Source organism: Capsicum annuum, chromosome 9 (assembly GCF_002878395.1).
Source record: "Capsicum annuum cultivar UCD-10X-F1 chromosome 9, UCD10Xv1.1, whole genome shotgun sequence".
NCBI lineage: Eukaryota > Viridiplantae > Streptophyta > Magnoliopsida > Solanales > Solanaceae > Capsicum > Capsicum annuum.
Genome location: NC_061119.1, coordinates 173,454,365 through 173,463,595, shown reverse-complemented (window position 1 = coordinate 173,463,595; position 9,231 = coordinate 173,454,365).

Sequence of the window (9,231 nt, the reverse complement as noted above, 5' to 3'; positions counted from 1 at the left end):
ATATGACCAATGAAAGATACAAACCTTAGCCAAAATTCACATTTACTAAATTTGGTGAACAACTGGTGATCTCTAAGAGTTTTCAACATAATTCTAAGATGGTATTTATGATCATCCTCACTACGAGAGTATACAAGAATATCATCGATAAAGACTAAGACAAACATATCTAGATATTGTTTGAATACTCTGTTCATCAAGTCCATGAAGGCTTCTGGGGCATTTGTTAGCCCGAAGGACATACTAGAAACTCAAATGACCATAATAGGTTCTGAAAGCTGTCTTTAGAATATCACACATTCCTTACTCTAAGCCAATGATAGCCAAATCTAAGGTCTATCTTTGAAAAATAACTTGCACCTTGGAGCTGATCAAATAAGTCATCAAATCTAGGAAGATGATATTTATTTTTTATTATAACTTCATTCAGCTGACGATAGTCAATGCACATTCTCAATGAACTATCTTTCTTTTGCACGAATAGGACGGGAGTGCCTCATGGAGAAACACTAGGACTTATGAAACCTTTATCTAGAAGATCTTTGAGTTTCTCTTTTAACTCTTTAAGATCGGTGGGAGCCATATGATAAAGAGGAATAGAAATAGGCTGAGTATCTGGGAGAACGTCAATTCAGAATTCTATTTCCTTATCGGGAGGTACCTCTAGAAAATCTTTGGGAAAAAAATTAGGAAAATCATTAACTATATTTACTAACTAAACTATTGATGTCTCAAACTTAGTGTCCTTGACTCGAACTAGATGATAGATACACACTTTAGGAATCAACTTTTTGGTTTTTTGATAAGATATGAAAATACTCTTAGGAGACAAGGAATTACCTTTCCACTCAAAGAATAGCTCATCTGGAAACTGAAACTTTACCACCGGGTGCAACAATCTATGGAGGCATAACAGGAATGGAGCCAATCCACGCTAAGAATAAGATAAAAGTCAACCACATCTAACTCTATTAAGTCTGCTAATATGATTTTATGAATAACAGTGATAGGACACTTTCTATAGATCTGTTTGGCAATAACTGACTCACTCACTGGGTAGAAACAAAGAAGGGCTAGGGATCCTTTCAGGAGCTATTTCAAAATCCACTACAGCTAATGGGGTCACATAAGAAAAACTCTACCCAGGTTCTACCAACACATAAATATCAAGATGAAAGACACGAAGCATACCAGTAATAATATCTGGTGAATCCTCCTACTCCTGATAGGATGGTAAAGCATAAAACCAATTATGGCGCTGATCGCTACCGGTACTAGATGATGCGCCCTGAGGAGAGACTAGATGACCTAAAAGATCTGGTACACTAGTAGCCTGAGTTTGGGGTCGAACATCTCTATTTCCCTACTCAGCATGCGGACATTCTCTAATTCTATAACCCAACTTACCACAACCATAAAAACCCTTTTGTCTAGCCAAGCACTCTCCAGGATGATTCTTACCACACTTAGCACATGGAGGATAACTTGGCCTTCCACTTATACTATTCTAAGATTTGGACATAAAAGACTTACCCCAGTGCTCCTACCTAGATCTGGGAGTGGGAGCACTAGCTAAAGATAGGGATGGCATAAATAAACGATTCTAAAACTGTTAACGATTTTCTCTTGGAGACCTTGACTTACCATACTCAAACTACTATATTTTAGACCTCTTATTTCCCCTCTCTTTTCCCTTTAACTTCTCTTTTTCAATTTGCTGAGCATGAATCATTAAATATAGCGAGATCCATGTCTGCAATAAGCATAAAAGTCCTATACTCGTTAACTACAAAGCTAGATACGGTAACAGAAAACTTACTCATACTTACTCTAGGATTAACCATCGTATCAGAGGCATACTTAGTCATTTGGTTGAACTTAAGGCTCTACTCTTTCACTGTCATTGAGCCCTGCCTCAAATTCAAAAACTCCTCTATCTTTGCTTCTCTCATCTCATACGAAAAGAACCTATCTAGAAATGCATTCTTAAATATTTACCAACTCATAGGAGCAACATTCTCACCTTTACCATTCTTCCATAGGACTACCCAATCATACACTACATCCTTCAACCTATAAGATGCCAACTCTACACTCTTCTCTTCAAAAATATGCATAAACTGGGTGATCTTTTTCACCTCATCTAAATAAAGTTATGGGTCCTCACCTGCTTTTGACCCAAAAAACTCTGGCTGATTCATTCTCATAAAGTCTTTGACTCTAGCTACTTCTAAATCACTATTTTGCTGAAGTAAAACTGCAGCCTAATGGTTGCCCTGAACATTGGCACTCACTGCCTGGGCTAATGGCTGAAAAGCATCGCGAAACTCAGCAAGGGATACATTTTTATTTAGAGGATTAGAGAGCTAGGGTGGCTAGTTATCATTTATGCGGGTGTTAGATCGACAAGGAGGCATATTCAATTGTAACATAAGAGCACGAGTTAAAAATAGATAGAGATACTATAAGCACTATAGATCATGAAATAAAGAGATGATTTCCAAAGAACGTCTTGTAGCCTCTTGCTCATAAATATGGCATGCTTCACACCCATGATGAAGACTCTACGTAATGCAATTTGTCTGACTCTGTAGGACCCTTACAAATCTTAGGCTTTGATATCAAGTTTATAACACCACAGAACCTGGTCCTAAGATGTCACACGGTGCTCAAGACTACGAGTAGCCTTAAGATAACCCTATTTATCTTCTACTAAGACTAAATCTCATAAGGGAAATACAAACATAAAAGTCACGTTAATGCTGAAATTTGTCTGAAATAACTAAGAATAATCTGAATATAATTTCTAAAAATAATATCTAAAGCCTCAATACTGAATAATCTGAATCAAAACTAGCAGTCTGATAAGCCTCTATACTAATATCTAGAGAGTCACTGGGACAAACCCCCAATTGACTTGAACTATCTAAAATACTGAATCATCTAAACTGCTAAGCTAAAAATAAAATGAATAACTAAGTCCCCAAACTATAAGGACTCACAACCTGTCATGATATAGATGGAGATGCTTGAAATTACTTACACTGCTGGAATTAAGAACCTGAATCTATATTATGAGATAATATAGCAGACAGACGTATATGTAGATCAGTACTTTGAGGATGTACTGAGTATATGAGGGTGAAATGCATAAGTAAAACATCATCTATTTATCATAATTTGTAAAAAATATGCATGCTAAATGTAAATGACTCACATAAGCTGGAATATCTGAAGAAAACTGAAATCTGAAATAATAAAAAGAAAATCATACTTTACAAATCTAGTGAGTCGTAATATTTAGTTCTGAAGTTGTACTAATGTCCTATCTGTAAATCATATTGTCTAGGTATAAAAGATCTCACTTCTTATCTAAAATCTGAAAGATAAAGTCTGTAACTATTATCTTTCTGTAAAGCATAATCTGAATAATTTTGTGAGCCTCTACACTTAGTTTTCTAAAAGTTTTTCTATTACTCTTTTTCTGAAATTTGTAGTTTGTAGGGAAAAATACTTTAAAAACTATTTTGAATGTCTTTACTATTAGGGAGATTCTTTTAACTGATATAAACTATGTGAGATAACATGGAGTCCAATGTCTTGTTCCCCTATGGGGAAAACCTTACGATGGGTAGAGGTGTCTTACTCTTGCCAAGGAGTATAACCTGAGCTAAGTGATCACATCTGTAACTGCTATCCATATAAAAATGGGAATAATCTGATAATTTATACCTACGTTGGCTACAAAGTTCTGTGGAAGATAGGGTAAGCTAATCCCACACTTTCCGCTTGGTGCTAAATACTACTCCCTTTTAATTTGTATGCTCACTCTATTGGAAATCCACTTTAAAAACTAGCATAAGGGCTATTACAAAACCAATTATGCTTTTATCAGAGTCATTCTGTAAATAAAGCTAATCTGAATTCTGTAAATAAAGCTAATTTGAATTCTATAATCTGAGATAAATCTTTAAAGTGGATTCCAAATCTTATCTGAGGATCAAAAGATCAAAACTTAATTGAAAATCTATAAATAATCTAATCATAGGATGCTTAAATCATTATCTCTCTTGAAATATCAGTATATAAACTTGGGCTTGATAACCCATGCACCAGGTTCATGTCAAAACATCATAATAATTATCCTTGCTAATGAAAACAATGATAATTTATCTCAAAATCTGGAATTTACTGCAATAGGCATGAAAATATGAAAAAAAAACATGCAATTCATCTTCAAAATATCTCAAAAACTCATAATCTTGCGATAGCAATAATGGGTATGAACCCTAATTCAAATCTCATGGATATTTATTCAAAATCATATGAATTTTGCAATCAAAACATGGTTTTAGGCACAAGGATGGAAGAGGATCCTTGTTCATAAACCCCACATACATAGGTAGATGATTTGATGAAGAATCTTAAATTATTAATTCCTATTTGAGTTCTTGAAGATGAGTTCTTGATTATCTTGTCTTGGGAATCCTCAATATGGAGTTTTCTTAGAGAAACAATGGAGAAATTTGATTTCTTGGAGAAGATGCTTTGGAGCTCTAGGGTTTTTCTTTGAGACAGAATGGATGAAAATAAGCATAAAGTGCTTTTAGTATGCTAAATTCCTTGTTTATGACGAATTGCGGCCTTGGAAATTGACAAAAGTGCCTCTTTTTAAAATTTAATCGGAACTGGAAAAAGGAAAAAAATCTCGATTTGACATTCCATCGGTACGCGCCACTATCGTGCTAGCTCACTGGATATAGGAAAATTGGGAACTGGAAGTTCTCCGCGATGCAGAGCTATCGCGGTGCACCTTTGGAATACCATTTAGTCCATCAATGCGACGCGGTAAAATTGCGTTGGCCTACTGGAAATTGACAACTGGGAAATTGGACCTCACTGCAATATGGACTTATCACGGTGGTCCTCTTAAATTTGATGAATGGAAATTTAACCTTCACTGCAATGCGGTGATTTCCCAAATGGCATACTAATTTTCTAAGAATGCTGTAACTTAGTATCAGATTTGGGCAAAATTGGTATCGATGGAAAGCTTATTCAATTATCTACACAATGGAGGGTCTAAATCTAGATAATTTTATATACAACAATTATTATTCATTTTTTAAGCTAACCCTTTACATTCTAGGAGCAAATTTAAGCTAGGAAATGTACGGAGTATTACAAGCAACACCCTTTGGTGCAGGAGCTGGTGAAAAGTCAAAAAGAACATTGTTCACTCCCAAAACAACATTACCTATTGGATAGTTTCTAAACATATGGCCTGGCTTTGACCCTCCTCTCATAAAAAAAACCCTAATAAAACTGACAACAGAACCTATAATGAGGTCTTGATAAAGCCGACTTGGCCCCACAAGTCTAATATTGGGCACCCTATTCCCTAAAGTTGTCACCACCCTGCTGGCACCTATCTCCTGACTACTTCGGATAAGGAGAACAAGCTGGAGGAACAAGAACTCCCCCACTTCTTCTTTGGCTACTTACCACTATCCCTACAACTTTTCTATTTGCCACTACCCTAATTAAAGAACCTAAACTTATTACCCTGCCTTTCCCCTATCTCCACCTACTTCTTCTTTTCCTTCTCTACACATTGCATATGGATAACCAAATAAGAGATATCTATGTCCTTAACCAGCAATGCAATCTTACGTTCAAAGATCAGATCATGAGACAGTCCTGAGGCAAACTTTCTTATCCTAGCCCTTATATTAGACACTATCTCCAAAGCATACCGAGAAAACTAGTGAAATTTCAAGGCATACTCCTTGACTGATATCTTTCCCTATTTCAAATTAATAAATCCCTCCGCCTTCTGTTCCCTTATCTCCAAAGGAAAGAAGCGGTGTAGAAATGTATTGATGAAAGTCTTCTATAAACATGACTCCTCAATATCACCCCTTGCTATATCCTTTACCTCTTACCATTGGACGCTACGTCCTTTAGTTGGTAGGCAACAAATACTACCCTTCCACATTCGTGGCATGCATAATCCTTAAAATCTTTTCCATCTCATCTAGAAAATCTGAGGATCCTTCTCCACCTTAACACTAGTGGAGATTAAAGGAATCAACCTTATAATCTAGACAAACGTTGTAGCCTCAGAGGATGGAGTAGTAGATGCACCATGCTCAGCCTGAGAAGCTACCAATTTAACAATCATATGAATCGACTGAAGAAACTCAACAATCATCACGTCCACCTAAGGAGGAGTAGAGGGAACTAGTGGAACTCCCAAGAAATCAAGGATTGGACCTCTAGACCGAGTATGGATCCCTTAAGTAGAACGTGTCCCATCAATATTGTCCCTAGTTATGACAAAGAAATTTTTGTGCGCATCAAATCATCGAGGGATGATCTAAAAAGCGAGCAAACAAGAATTAGAGGAGAATTCAGGACCTTAGACTCCAAAGCTTTAAGTCAGAACACAAGAAAGAGAAACATTTCTTAAATTACTTGTAGTTTCTCACTTATGAGTGTGGCACGCTAAACACCCTTTCAAGAGGCTCTACTCGATATGGATTTGTCGACTCCTAATTGACCATAAACCTAGGGCTCGATACTAATCCGATAGGACCAAAACCAGGGCCTAGTTAAGTTAGGTGCCTCAAGCCCAACTAAGATTGGAGACCACCCCCAATACCCCACCATAACTTCCCTATATCCCATATATGATGAGTTTCAAATGCATATACATATATATATATATTATATATACAATCTTAAACAAAATGGTACAATCGTAAATCAAATACAGTGAACCAATGTCATCCCCAATACCAACGCCAATACTAAGCCTGACACTAATACTGGCACCGCCCATACCAACCCATAGTAGTCCCACAACGCCTCTATCCGAAAGTAAAACAATATCCAGTCGGGACATGCCCCCGACCATAGCCAAAACCAAAGTATATAAAATATCCGAAGTCTGAATAAAAGACCATGACATGAAATGGAGCCTTTTGAAGTATAGAAGTTCACTACTTTAATCCAACATAAGGTATTACTGATCCGATCACTGAGCAAGAAGAGTGGTATGGACAGTTCCTGCATTGCGTGGGGATACAACCACCAAATATAGGTTAGCGGGTGATCGCTAGCAAGTACTCAAGATAAGGATAAAATAATGCCAACCTTTAAAATCAAGTCAGCAACCATATACATTCACAACAATACATATACATATAAATCCATGTGGGGAAAGGGAACGGGGTTTAACACGCCTTTAAAACCATTAACCTGGGTATGTGTAGCTTAACCGTCATAGTACCACCCACACGCTATATAGGTCTATTGTTACCCTCTGAACGGGCCTTGTTCATGTAGCCGAATAAACTAGAGATATCATAGGAGTAGGGGATTCCCGTGTACCCTTCGCTCTCCAAGATACATATTTAAAAGTGTAACTTAGGGGATTCCCATATACCCCATAAGTATAGTATGTGGTCTCTATGACCAATCCTCATGTTGGCAAACATGAGTTTCCAGAGTTTGCCAATTGGACTTACACCTTCACGGTTAGCTATCAAACCTCACCTTATTTCTCAATTAAAACCATTTTCATACAATCCACACCATCAATTCAATTTATTAATAACCAAGGCCATAAGAAATGGTATAATCATACTGATTATAGCTTACAAGTATTGTCCTTAGCCAACCTTTTTAAAGAACGGGATTCCCATATACCCAAAAATTTCATTATCATTAAGTTTACTTTGGGGAATCCCGTGTACCCCAAAAGATTTTCATTATACCATAACCATGACCACCAATACCTTGCCATTTAAAACCATAAAAACCAACTTAGGGTTCCATTACCACTTTATAGTATGCAAAATTTTCAATAAAATTTCAACAATATAACAAAAGCATTCTCATAGGCATTTTATCAAACATGTTGAGGGCATATTGTTTCCAATACCAAAAAAAACTATAAATTGACCATTACCATGCAACCATATGTTCAAACCACCAATTAAAGCATAAAAACCATAATTAAAACCATGGAAAACTATAACCAACCATTCATTAACAAAACCACCAACACCAAAATTCAAAACCCAATACCATACCACATTTATGCCATGAAAACCATACATTAATTTATGCCTTTAGTTGAACTAAAATTGAGAGAGGAGTAACTTTACTTAGATTACAAAAAAGACGGAGAGAAACCACCCTTGTATTCCCTAAATTGATCATATTGAAGAAACCCGAGCCTTTGTTGATCCAAGAGCCTTGAGAAAATTTGAGAGTGTTCAAGGGAATTTGATTTATTGCTAATACGTTAAAGAAGCCCCAAAAAGGCGTTATCTGTCATGGGGCCTTACGTTGTTAAGAGGGGAAATGTCCAGATGGCCCCCAACTTAAACTTTATAAAATTCCTGCAGGAGGGTACGACTCCACCACCCAATCTATACCCAATCATATGAGTGGCATCCACTACTCGTACCCTAGGTATCCCTTAGACCCCCAACAATGTCAAACATATAAACACCAAGGCCACTGGTACCCAAGCATAAGACTAGTACCTTCAAATCGTACCCATAATCAAATCAAGAGGTATTGACACTATCTAATATACGAGTTTGACTATACCACTCGTACCCTTTCCGTACAACTTATGGTGAGCTACTCTTACTTATATCCAAGTTAAGTTACTAAGTTTTAGATTAAGTAAAGTAAAATCCAACCCAATGATCCATCACCAACCATACAACTCGTACCCATGTAGTCGTACCCATACACGAAACTTAACCACTCAACACCACCCAACACTGGAAAATATACGATTGAGCCACCTGACTAGTACCCCCACCATATGACTAGTATGGTGTATAGTATAATGTCTAGAAAGTATAAAACCCAGGAAATTTCTAAGGACCAGAACCTACGGTGTTTCATTTAACTAAGCATTAACCATTGATATTGTCATACAAATATTAGAGCTTGCAAGTCTATTACTCTATGCCATATAAACCATTAAACCGAATTAGACTCCATTATTTCTAATTAATTAAAACCATTTATAATCGAACCATGGCCACCAAAGAATTTCTAAAACCATATGATACCAACCAAAACAAATTCATGTTCCCATAACCATTTATGCAATGCGAAGATTCCAAGAATAGGCAAACTATGTGATAAAATCATTCTCATAGACAATTTAACAAATAGGTTGAAGGTGTACCACTATATAAG